General features: G+C 41.5%; 1 non-coding gene across 1 annotated transcript; it reads left to right on the top strand.

Moving 5' to 3' along the window:
• The first annotated feature begins 452 nt into the window (after positions 1-452).
• Positions 453-525, top strand: Trnaa-cgc (transfer RNA alanine (anticodon CGC)). Its single transcript has one exon. It is a non-coding gene; the product is annotated as a tRNA-Ala (tRNA).
• The last annotated feature ends 19235 nt before the right edge of the window (positions 526-19760 follow it).

The raw sequence follows: 19760 nt of genomic DNA, 5'->3' as shown, positions 1-19760 counted from the left end.
AAACAATTAATATAAACAGCAATGAAACAAAATGGAAATTGTCAAAGCAAGCAGCAAATTAATTGCAATATTACAACTGATATAAGGCAATGTGCAGCAAACAAGACAAATAAATCAGTAGTAAAGCTGGCTCAACAGAGTAATACAAAGTCAAATTCAGCAACACTATTCCTGGCAAACAGCAGCAGCAAATGCAATAACTTATATCTAAACACAACAAAGCTCAAGCAGAAAAAAATATTACAGTGAAAATGGCCATGTTTAATACCTATGTCACATCTTAACACTAGGGTGATGCATCACGAGAACTTACACTAGCAGATAAGTTACCACGTCACTAACAAAAATTATGTATGGAATTCCTGCCAGCCGAAATATCGTGGCAAGAAGTCAACGTGATCCGGCTGCAATCCCGAAATCTCATCGAACACATCCTCTTTCTTCACATACTGGGCGAGGTGGCGCAGTGGTTAGCACACTGGACTCGCATTCGGGAGGACGACGGTTCAATCCCGTCTCCAGCCATCCTGATTTAGGTTTTCCATGATTTCCCTAAATCGTTTCAGGCAAATGCCAGGATGGTTCCTTTGAAAGGGCACGGCCGATTTCCTTCCCAATCCTTCCTTAACCCGAGCTTGCGCTTCGTCTCTAATGACCTCGTTGTCGACGGGACGTTAAACACTAACCACCACCACCACATATTTCTTCACATCTACAGAATTATCATTCCCCTTCCATTTCAAAGAGTCTTTTGATACAAGCAAACAACAGATGAACAAAACTTAACTTATCCAAGTGTAGTCTCAGCACGCTGGAACTGTAGGTGTGTCCTTTCCCTCTAGTTATACCAATTCGTTTGAAACGTCCCCTTAGAACAATTGTGCAACACTGTGCTTAAGCTGACACACAATATTTTTTGCGCAACGCAATCTGACTTTCAATAATCCCTATAAAAGAATGGCCCTGACTAACATTAATCTATACCTTTCACAAATCACTTACCTCACAAAAATCTTCGTTACTCAAGCTACTGCAATACAGCGAGCTCCACTACTGCCAGATAAATAAAAGATTCGAACTACTGAAGGCACTAACTACTGATAGGGATAGTTAAAAAGATGTTTACAGAGAACAAACAAAGTATTTACTTTAATATCATCAAAAGTCATAATATATATAGCAGTTCATGACATCCAGTCTTACAAATTTGAAAACTCCGCCATTTCTCTCCCCACATCCACCACTGCTGGCAGCGCACCTCTAACTGCGCAACGCTACGCGCGCTAATAGCCAACTGCCCAGCACTACAATGGCAGACAACAATGCAAACTAGCCACAGACTGCACACAGCACAGCCAGTGATTTTCATACAGAGCGCTACGTGGCGGTGGCGTCACCAATATAAGGACCTAAACAGCCTCCTTACATAGCCCCCATGCTCACCACAAAAAAATTTGGAAATTGTTTTGGGCAATGGCCAATAATGATTTGAAAATTTTTTTCATAATTACAACAACAAAGAAATCAAATGCACACACTTATTGATACAATGTTGGTCAAAAGCTAAAGTTTTCTCACAGTTCATAAAGACAGTCCTGATCGTTCATCACAGTAAAATAGCAGTGTTTATCTCAAAGGTTGAGCAGTAAAAGAAAATGCACATGGAAGTAGTGGATTTCCATGCAGTCTTGAAGTAGTGTTGTCCTTCCAACAGAAAGACAATGCTGACTCTTGACATGCAGACATGTAATGGGCCACAACAGAGAAAACCCAGAGCAGAGTCAGTCGAAGTTTTGAAGAATATTGGTAGGTAGATCATCACAGAGCAGACCCACTGTAGTCCTAGTAGAGATTATGTTATGGTGGGCCACCAGAGGTGCAGACCCACTGCAGTCCTTGTAGAAATAATGGTATTGGTGAGTCATCAAAGGTGTAGACCAACTGTAGTCCTTGTAGAGATGGCCAGCAGCCATCTGTTTGACTGTGCAGGTGCACAATCACCACAAGAGTCTTGTGGATAATATGGCAAGTCCATAACCACCACTTGTGCACTCACAAAGAATTTTTTTTTAATGTCCTTAGAACCAGCAATGCTGTTATCCAATCCCTTGCTGAATTATTACCACAAGTTCAAACACTAACAGTCCCTACTTCTCACATGTTGTCCATATACTATGACCAACAGAAACGTGTGCAGTGAAATGTAACTTACAAGCTACTTAATTTGATGAACTGGTGTCAATTACAATTTTATAACATAGGAATACAATAACAAAGGTACAAATACATTATTAAAGAACATAACAATACAGATAAATTTGTAGTAGTGCAGGCTTTACAAAAGAATAGAAATAAACATATAATTCAGTGTTACAGGAATTATGACATAAGTGAAAATATAAAATAATGAAAATAGTTATTGAAACATTAATTTCACATATGAGCATAAAAACAGAACAGAATAAATAATGTCCAAACATCTTTACAAAGAAAATAAATAGTATTTGAAAAATTCTACAACATAAATCTTATTAACTAAACACATAAAGACAGGAAAAAGACAAATACACAAGGATACCTAAACACATAGCGGACTAACACAGGAGGAAAGGACAGGGTTTGTTTTCAGTGTAGCATTTGGTACTACAGTCCAACCCAAAACGTCACTCCATTGATCTTTCGTCTTATCTCAACATTTGTTTCCACCAAAAAAATTTTATCCAAGCATGCTTTCTGTATTTATATGTTCACATATTTCTTACCTCATTATTTATTTTCCATTATCTTACCTCATCATTTATTTCTAAGTCCTCGTAGAAATGGCCAGCAGCCATGTGTTGCGACTGTGCAGGGGCACAATCACCATCAAAGAGTCTTGCAGACAATATTGCAAGTCCATGAACCACCATTCTTTTTTCAAATGTCATTAGAACCAGCAATGCTGTTAACCAGTCCCTTGCTGAATTATTAACACACGTGCAAACACTAACAGTCCTCTTTTTTCACATATTGTGCATATACTATGACCAACAGAAATATGTGCAGTGAAATGATACTTAATTTGAAGAGCTCGTGTCTATACAATTACAAATTTACAACATAAGAATACAATTACAAAGGCACAAAATACATAATTAAAAACAAAATATTACAGATAACATTTGTAGTAATACAGGCTATACAAAAGAATCAAACTAACATATACATCAGTGTTACAGGAATTATGACATAAGTAAATACATAAAAGATCAGAATAACTTTTGAAACATCAACTTCACACATGAGCATTAAAATAAAACAGAATAAATAATGTCTAAGCATCTTTACACGGTAAATAACATATTATCAGAAAAAATTCTACAACATAACTCGTATCAGCTAAACACCTAAAGACAAGAAAAATACAAATACAGAAGGGTACACAAACACATAGAGGGATAACACAAAAGGAAAGGACTGGATTTGTTTTACTGCAGTATTTTGCATAGAGATCTCCCATCGTTCATCATGATTCCCAAAAAGGCCTATCTAAGCCTGCTTTCTGTATTCTGTTCACATCCTCTTTCAAAAATAGTTTTTCTCCACTGTACACTACTTTTTTTGGCCAAACCATTTTCTTGTAGCTTTTCAATGCATTTCTTCCAATTCGTCATAACTTGTTGTCTTATATGGCCTACCCCATCTTAAGCTAACTTAAATCTACTGAGCTCAGATACTAAACTAAGGGATGAGGCAATGCACCAGCACAAAACAATTAATACAAACAGCAATGAAAAAAATTGAAATTGTCAAAGCAAGCAGCAGCAAATGCAATAACTTATATCTAAATATGACAAAGCTCAAGCAGAAAAAATATTACAGTAAAAATGGCCATGTTTAATACCTATATTGCATCTTAACACTAGGGTGATGCATCACGAGAACTTACTCTAACAGACAAGATACCAAATTATAAAAAAATTATTTATGCAATTCCTGTGAAGGGAAATGTCTGTTTATGTTGCCTCGTTTTCTTGGAAGTAGATCACAAAATTAATTTTTTACTTGATCTGTATGCATAAAATAAATATTAGTACAGCTATTAAGTTTTATTTTAACCAATGCTGCAGTGCAGCTAGAAACTAGATATTAAACAAATTGAGCAATCTCTCAACTAGAAAGACAATAGATGTAAAAATGTTTCTCATAATCTCATTAGGCATTTTAGTAAATATCATAAATTAAGAGCTCCAAAGTGTAATTACATGTTTTCAAGTTTGAGCGTGTCGTATTTGCGACGCTTTCTACAAAGGAATGTCAATAGCAAGGATAATGGCCTCTTTTTTTTCTCTACCTATGCCTCTGAAAGGCACACAATCTAATGGCGACTGTCGCACAGCTGGGTGCCCACGATGCATTACATGAAGATGGTCACTTAACATTCTTACCGAAATATTTACGACACCAGTTTCCGCTACAGTGACAGTCTCATATAAAAATATTTTCACAGGTTGAGAATGTGCGTTAAAATTGTGTAGAAAATAAAATCCTATAAATATAACAGTGTCCAAAAAATTTTCGACACCATTTTAATACATTAACGCATGTACATACATTTCATAACTCTCAAAGTACGATTCTTGGTTTCCAACATCCTTTTACACAAATCAGAGTCCCTAACCACTACTCATTATTTCTTACCTTATTATACATATGCATATTCGTCGACACTTCTTCAATATTTCATCATAATAAATACGTAGCATAATCAAAATCCTCATATACAGTAGCATCAGCTTATTGATCATAAACATATCCCAACACCATAATACACATCGTCGTCGTAATAATATCATAACAGATCAATCACATCTCAAAATCGTAGTAGCTTCTGAATATTTTAAAACCTAAAAAACATTCTCTGCTCGTTTCAAAAGTGTCATCTACCTCAAACGTACCTTACAAATCATGATCCTGCAGCAAATACATCATTCAAAGCTCTCATAGTATTACAATGGTTCCGAAAAATATGAAGGGTTCACACAGTACAGACAAAATACACTTTCCTAAGTGTGAAGTTACCCAGCTGTGTAATTGCGTAAACATCTGTCACTGATGTAGTAAAAAAAAGGTTTATCTCTCAGTTAAATCATCAGATAACTGTGTAATTTATGTGTTAGAGACATATGGTACCGACGAGTAAAGTTGTATAAGCAAATAGCATATTAGCTAGGGCTCCTTGTGTTTTCCAGACACATGGTACACAAAGTAAGCGTGTACCCCCTGAGGGTTAATGTAATTATACTCTCAGGTGTTACAGATTACAGCAATGGAATGAAATGTATCACGGAAAACTTTCTTTGTAATTCAAAAATCTTGAAAAATAAATGGTTCAAGTACAAAATTAATCACTCAAATGCGTGTCCTGTAGCGCTAAATGTGCGTCTTGCTGTAAGATAATCCAGTGGAAGTGTCGTAGTTATCGTCCTTCAAAAGCTAAGTTCTGCAGAAGTCAATGTACTTACCTCATGATAACCAAAGTGAAATGCTTTGTGTATAAATATCTTAGTTATTACGCTTATTGCCGTGATGAAGAAAGAACTGTGCTGTAACATATTGTTGTGCTAAGGAAAAGGCTATCTCATTGTACCTATACCACAAAAGTTACTACTAAAACACGTTTTCCTTTCCGGAAGAATTCAGAAAAACTCTGCAGATATAAAACAGAAACACCACAAAAGCAACGTTGTAAATTCTCACTCATTAGTAGCGTCGTGATAAAATCTTGTAGCTGTCAAAGAAGCCAAATACTAAGCCATATTTAATGTCACAAAAACTACTTGAAATAAGGAATGTCTTTTCAAGTAAACCAAACTGTTGCATTAAAATGCCATTAGCAGTATATATTCTAAGTATGTAAACCTTATATTCGTTAGTAATCGTACAACTATCAAGGAAGAATGTACACACACAGTAACAATGTGTCCTCTGTTCATTATCACAATGCAGTGGTAATTACTGTCTAAATATGTTCTGTAGGTTCTAGACTGGATAGTTAACTTCAAAACATTGTTGCATGATAACAGTTTCAAAGTGTGACAACGGATACTAGTAACGTGAAGTGAAAAGTTTTATGGCAAAGATAAAGTTAAAAAGCAGATTATCTTTCAATAAACGGTTTTACATGTGAAATTTGGTGCAGTCTTTTACCCTTTATAGTGTGCAGACTTTCAACTTCAAAGCAATTATCATGTGGTATACGTCGCTAAAGAATGCTAAAATTGTTCTCAAGGTGAGCGTCTATGTTATTTTTCTCTGAACCTGCCGGCGCACGTGGCTGCCTGCGATGCGAGTCATTGTCTGTTTCTTTGTTGTCGCGCGTCGTTAATGGGATTAGGAGACGTAACTTCTACAAATACACCTTGACGAGAAGGCCCTGACCTGTTTGAAGCTCGCCAGTTCCGATGCAATTCAGGTCTGTCGTTACGATCATATCGTCTGTCGTCATGTCGGTAGATTCCATAGTTTCTTTCTTGTCGGTCACGTGGTGGGGAATTTCTCCCTGAATCGTAACGGCGCTCTGGACCACTGCGTCTGAAGTTATTCTGTCTCCCTTGATAATAATTATTTTGGTTTCCATATTGTCTGTTTCTCTGATTGCCTCTGTGATAGTCACTTCTGCGGAGAGGTGATCTATCCCTGTAATTATTACTACTCTGCCAACGGTAATCATATGGGTGGTGTCTGTTTTGGTTACGATTTGTGTTGTGAGAATAGCCTTGTCGTGTCCAGTTATTATTTCTTTCATAGCAGAATTGCAACGGATGTGACCTGTAATTGTTGTGCTCCTGTTTTCGCGTTCCGCGATTGTCAGTGTCAATTTCCAGTTCTTGTAAGAGTCCCTGAAAAGCTTCAATGTCGTCTTTGCAACGTCCTGCTAAAATAATATGTCGTAAATGTTCAGGCAATTTGATTAAGCAAATGCGGATGAGTTCTGAGGGGCTGTATGGATTTGAAAGATACTGATTCTTACGCAAAATGTCTTCAAAATATTTCATAAAACTGGAAAATTTAGATTGTTCGAAACGTTTCATCATTATGATGCTATGTTTTACTCGGTCTTGTGTAGCTTGAGACCAATACGCTGAGAGGAAGGCATGATAAAATTCTCCTTCACTGTGACAATCGTGAATGACCGATCGCATTCTCACAGCTGGTTCATTCTCTAAGTAGCCACACATAAATTCTAATCTGTGCTCTAATGATCAGTTGGGAGGAAACCAATGAGAGAATTGATGAAGCCATGCTTGTGGATGAATGTCGTTGTCAGAATTCTTAAATTTTTTGAATTTACGTGTAGTAATGAACAGCTTACAGTCAAAATCATTGTGTTGGCGAATCGCACATCGCTCATTGTTACTTCGTTTCGGCGGTTCCATCTCAAAATCCAATGCGCCTTGCCAATTTCTTTCATAATTTCCGAAGTTTCCTGTGTTATTATTTTGTGGTTGTTCCGTATTTCTATGTCCCTCTTCCAGTACTGGAGCGCGAGTGTCCTCTGAAATATGTAATTCTTGTATTACTTGTGCCAACTGGTCTTGTACTTCCCGGATTTCTCTTTTGTACTGTGTATTGATTTGATTTTGATTTTGTTTGAATTTTCTAATTTTTTCATACTCTTCAGTGTCCGTGAAGGCTACAGGTCTTGTTTCACTCAGATGATTACCTACCTTTGTAGATAAGTTAGTGAACTGATCTGAAAGTTCGGCTACTTTATCTGATAGTGGAATTATTTCCTCCATGTGTTTTTCTGAACCAAGTTTCAGAGTGTCCATTTGTATTGAAATCGTATCTACTGTGTCTTTTAAGTTTTCCTGAGTTTTTGCAAGTTGTGTAACCGAATCGGTAGATGCAACGGAGTCAATTTTACCTTGCAAGGTGTCGTGATTTTCGTGAACAATAGTTTGCAGTTCTTTTATGGCTGCTTCGTGATTCTGTAATGCATTTTCATGACGCGAAAAAATAGGTTGCAAATGCTCACAAATTTGTGTTTTTACGTCGTTACAGACTTTTTGACATTTCGATAAGATGTTATGTAACTCAGTAGTTAAATCTTCACGTGTTTGTTCAAGCGTGGTTTCTAACTTTTGAAGATTTTGTTCCATTGCGTCTAACTATTTAAGATTTTGTTCCATTGTGTCTAACTTTTGAAGATTTTGTTCCATTGAGTCTAACTGTTGCTGTGTTTGTCTCTGGTGTTGTTCCATTGTGTATAACTTTTGAAGATTTTGTACCATTTGTTTCTGATTTTGTTCAAGCGTTGTGTCTAACTTTTGTAATCTTTGTCCCATTTGCTGCATTATCTGTAATAACAGTGGACTGGTGTCTGAAACATTTTCCTCAGTGGTATTCGGCTGTGCATTTGAACCGTCAATATTCGCATTTTCAAAAGCAGAAAATGTATCTTGATTTATCTGAGAAAACGGTAAGGACGCAAAACTTGAATCTACAGTATTTGCAAGATTGTGTCCTGTCATTTCGGAACCCTGAGGCGAGCTGTTGCCGACCGATCGAGCGATAATGCTTCCCTGTTCACTAATTGTTTCACTGCCTACACCATTATTTGCAGCCCGCTCCATTTCCCTCTGCACAATTACCAAATTACTACTTTGAACATTAGTTAATTCATTACATGGTGGCGCTAACACACTGCTTTCGTCTTCACTGTCATTTTTCAGTTTACTTTGGAGAGTATTACATTTTTCACACTCCATTATTGTCACACTATTTCACACGACAACACAGAATACACAATTTGAAGAGCAAAAATTAGAGAACACATTAACACAGCACTGAAAATAATATCTACTTAATTGCAAGCGCAGCTGCGAAATACTTGGTGTACATTTACATGCGTGCCACACCTGTTTTACTGTACAACAATGAAAGGCTACAACTGCAAAGGAGACTCTCTCTACAATTACGCGCTAGCAAATAAACAAAATCTACACTAATTACACAAACTACAAGAAAAAAATCAGAAGATTCCAGTGAGGTATCCTCGGCTAAGGGTCGACATATGAAACGTCCCCTTAGAACACTTGTGCAAGACTGTGCTTAAGCTGACACAATATTTTTAGCGCAACGCAATCTGACTTTCAATAATCCCTATAAAAGAATGGCCCTGACTAACATTAATCTATACCTTTCACAAATCACTTACCTCACAAAAATCTTCGTTACTCAAGCTACTGCAATACAGCGAGCGTCACTACTGCCAGCTACATAAAACATTCGAACTACTGAAGGCACTAACTACTGATAGGGATAGTTAGAAAGAGTTTAATAGAGAACAAACAATGTATTTACCTTAATATCATCAAAAGTCATAATATATATAGCAGTTCATGACATCCAGTCTTACAAATTTGAAAACTCCGCCATTTCTCTCCCCACATCCACCACTGCTGGCGGCTCAACTCCAACTGCGCAACGTTACGCGCCGCTGACAGCCAACTGCCCATCACTACAATGGCAGACAACAATGCAAACCAGCCACAGACTGCTCAGAGCACAGCCAGTGATTTTCATACGGAGCGCTACGTGGCGGTGGCGTCACCAATATAAGAACCTGAACAGCCTACTTACACGTTGACTCCCATCTCCTGCCAACACCGTCAGCGCAGTTGAGAGAGCGGCTGCCGCCGTCGTTCTGTCTGCTAGCTCCACGTCGCTTCTTCTGTCATAATCTACGATGTTCAACTTCTTTCCACCGTAGGGTCACATTTATGGTCCCAGTGTCCTACGTTTCCACTTTGTCATATGCTGTTCTATCCTCTCTTTTGATCAGTTTTCGACTCTGTTCACTTTCACATTTATTCGCAAGCGCGGATCTCTATTCTACAGCTTTTTATACTTACCAGCCGCTGCACTATTTGCGGCGGCGCGGTGCTGTGTTGCTGCAAATAAAGTTTTACTCACCTTCTCACATGAACGCCTCCTTGAAGTTAGTGAAATGCAGTTCTTAGCCGGAAAAATCTGTAATAAAAACAGCTGTAGGAAAAACAGCTTTGCTCCTCATAACCACTAATCGCACAAAAAAATATTTAATCGTTGGATAGAAAAGTTAAATGATAGTACTTAACTGCGTAAAATTTCACTCTATTACAGTAAGCTTGTATATACCAGTTACCACCAATCCTTAATCTGACCGAACGAGGTGTCACAGTGGTTAGACACTGGAATCGCATTCGGGAGGACGACGGTTCAATCCCGCGTCCGGCCATCCTGATTTTAGGTTTTCCGTGATTTCCCTCAATCACTCCAGGCAAATGCCGCGATGGTTCCTCTGAAAGGGCACTGCCGACTACCTTCCCCATCCTTCCTTAATCCGATGAGACCGATGACCTCGCTGTCTGGTCTCCTTCCCCAAAACAACAACAACCACCTTAACTGAGCTGCACCTTGTAAAAGTCCACACATGCACACACACATGCACCTGATAACCGTAGCCAGTTTATGCTAATTATTAATTATTCTTCGTTGCAGGTTTACAAGCGGATTGTTTCTTTTTGAATAGCTCGCTCAAATCATGCTGTAATAAGTTTCACGTAACAAAAATGTTCACGTTCGCTGATGTTGATTGATTGATTTATTTGTGGTGAGGACTCCAAACAGCGAGCTCAACGGTGCCATCGGATTGGGGAGGGATGGGTGGTGTCCTTTCAAAGGAACCATCCCGGCATATGCCTGAAGCGATTTTGGGAAATCATGGAAAACCTAAATCAGGATGGCGGGACATGGGTTTCAACTGTCATCCTCCCAGATGCAAGTCCAGTGTACTGCCCACTGCGCCACCTAGCTTTTTTTCACATTTACGAGTAAAGAACATGCCACCCAAATTTAAATATTTAAAATGTCACCAAAAGTTCAAAATTTCAAACAGTATATTAAATTGAACTCTCTTTCACACTTTACGGTGCTTCTCAAATGCTGTGGTACCGAAATATCACAATATTAGTAATTTTCATCGGAGAACCTATCCATTGGTCTGATCACTACGAGATCCAAGCCCCGACTCTGCTTACCTCTCTACAGGAAAAAGGTTTCTAGTTCCCAAACTACGTGCGAAAATTCTAATTTCTTATTGGCAGAGAAACATCACAGCCAGTCGGAAATCAGCGTCAAATCTGCTCAGTCCCGCACATATGCACAGGACAAATCATAATTTCTCGCTGAATCAGTACAGTAAACTAACCTAAACCAATTTTAAAAACACTCAAGTATAAAATTAACTCTCTCTGAACAAAACTACTTCACCGAAATCATAATCTCATTTGTCTACTACCATTTTTTTTCCTTCATTCGATTTCGATTCCCCCACTCCTCCCCAGAAGGGGGGCTGGCTGGCAGCAGCGTAATATGCCGCTCAGCAGCCTACAGAAAAGTTAAAAAAAATTTGGAGTTATCATAAAAATAAAAACAGGCGATTAGGGTAACTAACTAAAACTGGAACAAGGGGAAAAATTGAGAAGAGAATATAAAAACAAAGGTTTAGTGATGCTGATTGAAACACATAGTAAACAGACAGGCACAATTTAAAAAAAAAAACCACACCAAAGGAAAGAATGGTGTCAGTTCACATCACTGACAAGGGACGCACAACAATGAACATGCACTTCAAACAGCACTGTAGAGGAGATGGGGGGGGGGGGGGCGACCTAGATTGATGAGGGGAAAAAAGGGGGGAAGAAAGGAAAAAAGGAGGGTGGCCAATGGAGGGAAAGGACACAGGAAAAGGAGGGGCATGGTGGACGTGTGAAGGAGTGGGTAATGCAGTGGAGGGGAAAGAAAAAGGACCTGTGGGAGAGAATGGAGTCACAGAGTGAGGAGGTGGAGTAAAAACAGGATGGAAAGGGGGGGGGGTGGACCGGGAGCCCAGGTAAAGGACTGAGGGAGGGAGGGGGAATTTGGGATCATAGTTGATACGAGGGATAAATGGAGGGAGAGAGGGCATCATCCAGGAGGGGAGTTGATGGAAGCCACCTCAGGAAAGCAGATGAAGGGTGTAGAGGTGGCGGGCACTGGGGACACCCCAGTGAAGGCACGGCAGTACGCAAGGGTTGGAGTGGAGAGAAGCAACCAGGTGATGAGGGGGATCAAGTCGGTGGGAGGTTTAGATGATGTGGACATGTTTAAGGGAAAGGAGCAGATGGGGGAAACGAATCAGGTCATAAAGGATCCGTGTGGGGGATGGGTGGTGTATACAGAAGGTAAGGCAGAGCGCATGGGGCTTGAGGATCTGGAGGGACTTATATAATCTGGGGGGGGGGGGCGGATATCTAGGTGGGAATGGCACAACAGAGGATGGGATGGCTGTGGAGGATGGTAGAGGGGTTCAACCCCCTTGTCCTGCCAGAAAGGAGTTTAAGGAGATGGAGGCAGTTGTGGGGTCTGGATTGGATAGAGTAGAGATGACGGATCCAGGTGACGTGGCAGTCAATGATGAGTCCAAGGTAGTTGAGGGCGGGGGAGAGCGGACATGATGAGCACAGATGGTAAGGGAAAAATCAAGGAGCCAGAAGGGGCAAGTGGTACGACCTACAATGATTGCTTGTGTCTTGGAATGATTGATTTTGAGGAGTCTCTGGTTACACCATGTGGCAAAAAGGTCAAGGTGGTTCTGAAGAAGGCGTTGGGACCGTTGAAGGGTAGGAGCGAGGACATGGAAGGTGGTGTCATCGGCATACTGCAGGAGGTGGGCCTGAAAAGGGGGGAGGGGGGTGGTCAGGCATATCTGCAGTGTACAAGAAGTAGAGGAGACGATAGAGCCCTGGGGCGCACCTGCGGAGGGGTAGAAGGTGTGGGAATCCTCGTTATGGATGGTAACGTAGGAGGGGCGGCGGGAGAGGAAGGACGCATTCACACAGACATAGTTGATAGGAGAGGCATAGGTCTAGAGTTTAAACAGAATACCGGAATTCCGTACACAGTCGTAGGCGTTTTGGAGGTCGAAGAAGACAAAAATGGTGGAGCGACGGGAATTAGGCTGGAGGGACAGGAGATGAGTGAGGCAGAGGAGTTGGTCATCGGCAGAGAAGGAAAGTTGAAAGCCACAGTGGGTGTTGGTGTCGGTGGAGGTGGTGATGGATGTGCTGTGTAAAGATGGATTCCAAGAGCTTGCTGAACACTGAAGTGGGACATATAGGGTGATAGGAGGAGCAACAGATGGAGGCTTGTTGGGTTTGGAGAACATCAGGATAAGGGAGGTTTTCCACAGGTCAAGCTAGAAGCCACTGGCAAGGGTTATGTTCTAGAGGGTGGCAAGGACTGCAAAGAAGGAGGGAGGGCAGTGTTTGAGTTGGCAGTAGGTAACGCGGTCGTGGCCAGGAGCGGTGTTGCTTTTAGTGCTCAGTGTGAGGCAGATAGGAGTGATAAGTCCTGATGGTGGTGTATGGCCCAGGTACTGCAGGCTAGAAGCAAGGGGAGGAGTGGAGGTATCTGTACATTCGATGACGCCAGGGAAGAGGGAATAACCAAATTGGGGATCATCTGGAATGGAAAAGACGTCGGATAGTTGGTTAGCTTTACTGAGGTTCTACCATAAACTAACAAAACAATTTATAACAAATTCCCTGCTGTGAGTGACTAACAAGCACGTCATTCCCGAACATTCCTTATGAGAACAGGTATTTGAACTATAGTATTAAAACCCTACATAAATATTATTCCACATTCACACCTTTAATCACTCTCATAACTGAGACCAATTGTTATAGTAATTGATAAACAATTGGAAAATGAAACAAACAGAACTGTAAAGAAAAGTGACAGCACTTTGACTGCAGCTGAAACAGTGTCCGTCAGCTAGTGACCTCTTCCAGATCGCCTAGAAACTACGTACACTCGTCCATCTAAGGCGGGTCCACAGTGAGCGCGCCGTGCCGTGCCGCGCCGCGCTGCGCAAAACGGCTGTGCGCGGGTCTGAGCGCTCAGTGTGGACGGCGAACCGCGCTGCCCCGCGCAGTGTTCCGGCTGTTGTCGGTACATCAAAGGAAGTGGCGCGTTTGCGCGCGCTCAGTTTAGACGGGGCTTCGGCTCGCTCCATCTTCAGAACGTGCGCGCGCTCCAACTGGAACACAGTGTGCGCCTCGGAGCGGCGCGGCGGGGCGCGGGCGGCGCTCTCTCCTCTGTTAACAGCTGTCGCGGGGTGCAGCAGCGCGGCGCAGTAAGTCGCGGAGCGGCGCGCTCAGTTTGGACCCGCCTTAAACGATGCAGTCCTGCCTGAGAGACATACGCACGTCTGTTCACTGCTCTAACAGGGTGACAATTATTTAATTACATATGAAAAAACGCAAATCAGTTACAAGATACGACGTGCACACACTTTATTCAGCATGTAAACGTCACTACAGATAGTGGTACTTGGGTTATGTCATGTTCGATATGGCTGCCATCATCGGCGATGTTGTGGCGCAGACGAATAGGGAATTCTGTAGGAACATCAACGGCACAATCGACTGAAATATCCAAATAAGTCGGCGGTAGCAGAGCACTGTTTGTCCGAGAAACACGAGATGGATTATGAGCGTACCAAGATCCTGGCTCAGACCTCTATATATTGGGACAGCGTTATAAGGCAGGCTATCGAAATTCGCACCAGGGAAGATCTTATCAACCGAGATTGCGGCTACAATCTCCGCAAGGCCTGGGACTCGGCTTTGAATGTAATTAGGAAGACTCTCAGCAAGAAGTACGAACTGGCGGCCAGGACGGACGAAGAAAGCACATCGACGCCACTAGTAATACTAGGTGGCGGCGATTGACTTTCTAATGGGGCTCCCACAGGGTTCTCACTCGAAGCGAATGGCCCTTCAGCTCCGAATATGTAAGCTGGAATGCGAGACATCGGCACTTCCCATCCATTGTCAAATTGAGATTGTCAAGAGTCTTCACCTATCCGGTGCTCCTGCGAAGAATTAATTGTGTTATGTTCCTGACCTTGGGCTTGTTGACGATTATTGGTAAGGCTTTCATGGTCTGCTCTTCTGAATCCCACAGGGGAACGGAGATTTTACGCCATCCTGAAATGTCCAACAAATAATAGAGACGTGATAGCAGTAACCACCTCAAATGCAAACAAAATTCATTAGAAGATTTACAATGCCAAAGCGATTTCTCTTTGGACAACTTGTGCAAAAGCCTATATTTGTTTCTACCCTGATCAGGAGACCTCTCTACCCATGAGGCCATTTTCTAGGATGGCCTTCAGCTGTGCGTCTGAGGTATTACTTTTGAGGTTATTTTATTGAGGTTCTAATAATTGTACCACAATGGCCTGTAGCGGCCTTGCCTAAAATCAAAATACCTGTTTGCACATCTTATACCATTTGGCATAATTACATATTCTCTATAAGCGTCCATAAACTCCAAAGCAGGCATTAGCTGTAAACAAATACTTTTATTCAGAAAGGTCGTATAGCCTGCAGCAATAAGATGGGTGCTTTTGATTTGAATACACAGAGGGCGTCTTGGTGTACCGTGGCGTAAATATACTAGAAGGAATATCTACTTTGGATGCGTCGGGCGTGTCGGACGTGGAAGCCCCGGAAGTGGTTGTCTGTATATCGTCGGATGAGGATTTACCGGAAGTTTCGTGCTGCACGCCCTCGGCGTTGGATACGCAGACGGACGAATCTAACTAGGCCTATATTTGGTCACATGTGTAGGTGGAATACTGAATTCACGCAAACGAATGGTGTACGCTTTCAGTATGGTAAAATGGCCGCTCTTGAGAAGCATGATGAGAAAGCAAAGAACTTTTATACTTTGCAACATTATGATATAACGATGACTTTAAGTTTTTTTGTAACAAATATGAGTCTGTAATGATTAATAAAATTGTTATAGTTCTGAGTGGAGATTTTAATTTGCCGGATATAGACTGGGAGACTCAAACGTTCAAAGCGGGTGGCAGGGACAAAGAATCCAGTGAAACTTTTTTAAGTGCTTTATCTGAAAACTACCTTGAGCAGTTAAACAGAGAACCGACTCGTGGCGATAACATATTAGACCTTCTGGTGACAAACCGATCCAAACTATTTGAAACAAGTAACGCAGAACAGGGAACCAGCGATCATAAAGCGGTTACTGCATCGATGATTTCAGCCGTAACTATAAATATTAAAAAAGGTAGGAAGATTTTTCTGTTGAGCAAACCTGACAAAAAGCAGATTTCAGAGTCCGTGACGACGCAACACAAAAGTTTTGTCTCAAGTACAGATAGTGTTGAGGATCAGTGGACAAAGTTCAAAACCATCGTACAATATGCGTTAGATGAGTATGTGCCAAGCAAGATCGTAAGAGATGGAAAAGAGCCACTGTGGTACAACAACCGAGTTAGAAAACTGCTGCGGAAGCAAAGGGAACTTCACAGCAAACATAAACATAGCCAAAGCCTTGCAGACAAACAAAAATTACGCGAAGCGAAATGTAGTGTGAGGAGGGCTATGCGAGAGGCGTTTAATGAATTCGAAAGTAAAGTTCTACGTACTGACTTGGCCGGAAATCCTAAGAAATTTTGGTCTTATGTCAAACGGTAGGTGGATCAAAACAAAATGTCCAGACACTCTGTGACCAAAATGGTATTGAAACAGAGGGTGACAGACTAAAGGCCGAAATACTAAATGTCTTTTTCCAAAGCTGTTTCGCAGAGGAAGACTGCACTGTAGTTCCTTCTCTAGACTGTCGTACAAGTGACAAAATGATAATATCGAAATAGACGACAGAGGGATAGAGAAACAATTAAAATCGCTCAAAAGAGGAAAGGCCGCTAGACCTGACTGGACCTGATGGGATACCAGTTCGATTTTACACAGAGTATGCGATGGAACTTGCCCGCCTTGTTGCAGCGGGGTGCCGTAGGTCTCTAGAAGAGGAGGATTGGAAAATGGTACAGGTCATTCCCGTTTTCAAGACGGGACGTCAAACAGATGTGCAGAACTATAGACCTATATCTCTAACGTCGATCAGTTGTAGAATTTTGGAACACGTATTATGTTCGGGTATAATGACTTTTCTGGAGACTAGAAATCTACTCTGTAGGAATCAGCATGGGTTTCGAAAAGACGATATTGTGAAATCCAGCTCGCACTATTCGTCCACGAGACTCAGAGGGCCATAGACACGGGTTCCCAGGTAGATGCCGTGTTTCTTGACTTCCGCAAGGCGTTCGATTCAGTTTCCCACAGTCGTTTAATGAACAAAGTAAGAGCATATGGACTATCAGACCAATTGTGTGATTTGATTGAAGAGTTCCCATATAACAGAACGCAGCATGTCATTCTCAATGGAGAGAAGTCTTCCGAAGTAAGAGTGATTTCAGGTGTGCCGCAGTGGAGTGTCCTACGACCGTTGCTATGCAAACTATACATAAATGATCTTGTGGATAATATCAGAAGTTCACTGAGCTTGTTTGCGGATGATGCTGTGGTATATCGAGAGGTTGTAACAGTGGAAAATTGTACTGAAATGTACGAGGATCTCCAGCGAATTGACGCATGATGCAGGGAATGGCAACTGAAACTCAATGTAGACAAGTGTAATGTGCTGCGAATTCATAGAAAGAAAGATCCCTTACATTTAGCTACAATATGGCAGGTCAGCAACTGGAAGCAGCTAATTCCATAAATTATCTGGGAGTACGTATTAGGAGTGATTTAAAATGGAATGATCACATAAAGTTGATGGTCGGTAAAGCAGATGCCAGACTGAGATTCATTGGAAGAATCCTAAGGAAATGCAATCCGAAAACAAAGGAAGTAGGTTACAGTACGCTTGTTCACCCACTGCTTGAATACTGCTCAGCAGTGTGGGATCCGTACCAGATAGGGTTGATAGAATAGATACAGAATATCCGACAGAGAGCAGTGCGCTTCGTTACAGGAACATTTAGTAATCGCGAAAGCGTTACGGAGATCAATCATAAACTCCACTGGAAGACTCTGCAGGAGAGACGCTCAGTAGCTCGGTACGGGCTTTTGTTGAAATTTCGAGAACATACCTTCACCGAGGAGTCGAGCAGTATATTGCTACCTCCCACGTATATCTCTCGAAGAGACCTTGAGGATAAAATCAGAGTGATTAGAGCCCACACAGAGGCATACCGACAATCCTTCTTTCCACGAACAGTTCAAGACTGGAATAAAAGGGAGAACCGATAGAGGTACTCAAGGTACCCTCCACCACACACCGTCCGGCGGCTTGCGGAGTATGGATGTAGATGTAGATGTAGATGCTACGATAGATTCCGACGCCCACGTTTTCGGCGCGCGAGTGCGGATGGCAAATGAAGTGGCCCGCGGGGGGAGGGGATTCAAATCGGCCGCCCGCCCTCAGGAGCTCAGTTCGTCAGCGCACGTGACGATGGAGACATGTCTGATCGCCGAAATATTGTGCCCGTTGGACACTATGAACCGGCAATATACCCATGGACTGTTCGAGAAAAAAGAGTAGTGTTCGTGAATAGCAAATTAGGAATGAAAATGTTGATGTTGTGTATCAGTTAACTGCAAGGGCGTATGTGGAAAGGTCTCACGACGGAAATCTGCCTGAAGGCAGAGGTTAATGGTAGTGCAATTGTAAGGCCCCGGGAGTAGACAACATTCCATTAGAACTACTGACAGCCTTGGGAGAGCCAGCCCTGACAAATATCTAGGAGCAAGACATATGAGACAGGCGAAATACCCTCAGACTCCAAGAAGAAAGTAATAATTCCAATCCCAAAAAAAGCAAGTGCTGACAGATGTGAAAATTACAGACTATCAGTTTAATAAGTCACGGCTGCAAAATACTAACATGAATTCTTTAAAGACGAATGGAAAGTAGGTAGAAGCCGACCTCGGGGAAGATCAGTTTGGATTCCGTAGAAATGTGGGAACACAAGAGGCAATACTGACACTACGACTTATCTTACAAGGCAGATTAAGGAAAGGCAAACCTACATTTCCAGCATTTGTAGACTTAGAGAAAGCTATTGGCAGTGTTGACTGGAATACTCTGTTTAAAACTCTAAAGGTGGCAGGGGTAAAATAAATTGAGCGAAAGACTGTTCACAATTTGTACAGAAACCAGATGGCAGTTATAAGAGTCGATGGGCATGAAAGGGACTCAGTGGTTGGGAAGGGAGTGAGACGGTGTTGTACCCTACCCTCGATGTTATTCAATCTGTATATTGAGCCAGCAATAAAGGAAAAAAAAAGAAAAATTCGGAGTAGGAATTAAAATCCATGGAGAAGAAATAAAAACTTTGAGGTTCGCCGATAACATTGTATTTCTGTCAGAGACAGCAAAGAACCTGTAAGAGCAGTTGAACGGAATGGACGGTGTCTTGAAAGGAAGATATAAGATAAACATCAACAAAAGTAAAACCAGGATAATGGAACGTAGTCGAATTCTGTCGGGTGATGCTGAGGGAATTAGATTAGGAAATGAGACACTTAAAGTAGTAGATGAGTTTTACTATTTAGGGAGCAAAATAACTGATGATGGTCGAAGTAGAGATGATATAAAATGTAGACTGGCAATGGCCAAAAAAGCGTTTTTGAAGGAGAGAAAATTGTTAACATCGAGTAAAGTTTCAAGAGTCAGGAAGTCGTTTCTGAAAGTATTTGTATGGAGTGTAGCCATGTATGGAGTGAGACATGGGCGGTAAATAATTTGGACAACAAGAGAATAAAATATTTCGAAATGTTGTGCCACAGAAGAACGCTGAAGACTAGATG

Source organism: Schistocerca gregaria, chromosome X (assembly GCF_023897955.1).
Source record: "Schistocerca gregaria isolate iqSchGreg1 chromosome X, iqSchGreg1.2, whole genome shotgun sequence".
NCBI classification, from domain to species: domain Eukaryota; kingdom Metazoa; phylum Arthropoda; class Insecta; order Orthoptera; family Acrididae; genus Schistocerca; species Schistocerca gregaria.
Note: the sequence above shows the minus strand (reverse complement) of the source record. Positions and strands in the feature narration are given on the sequence as shown.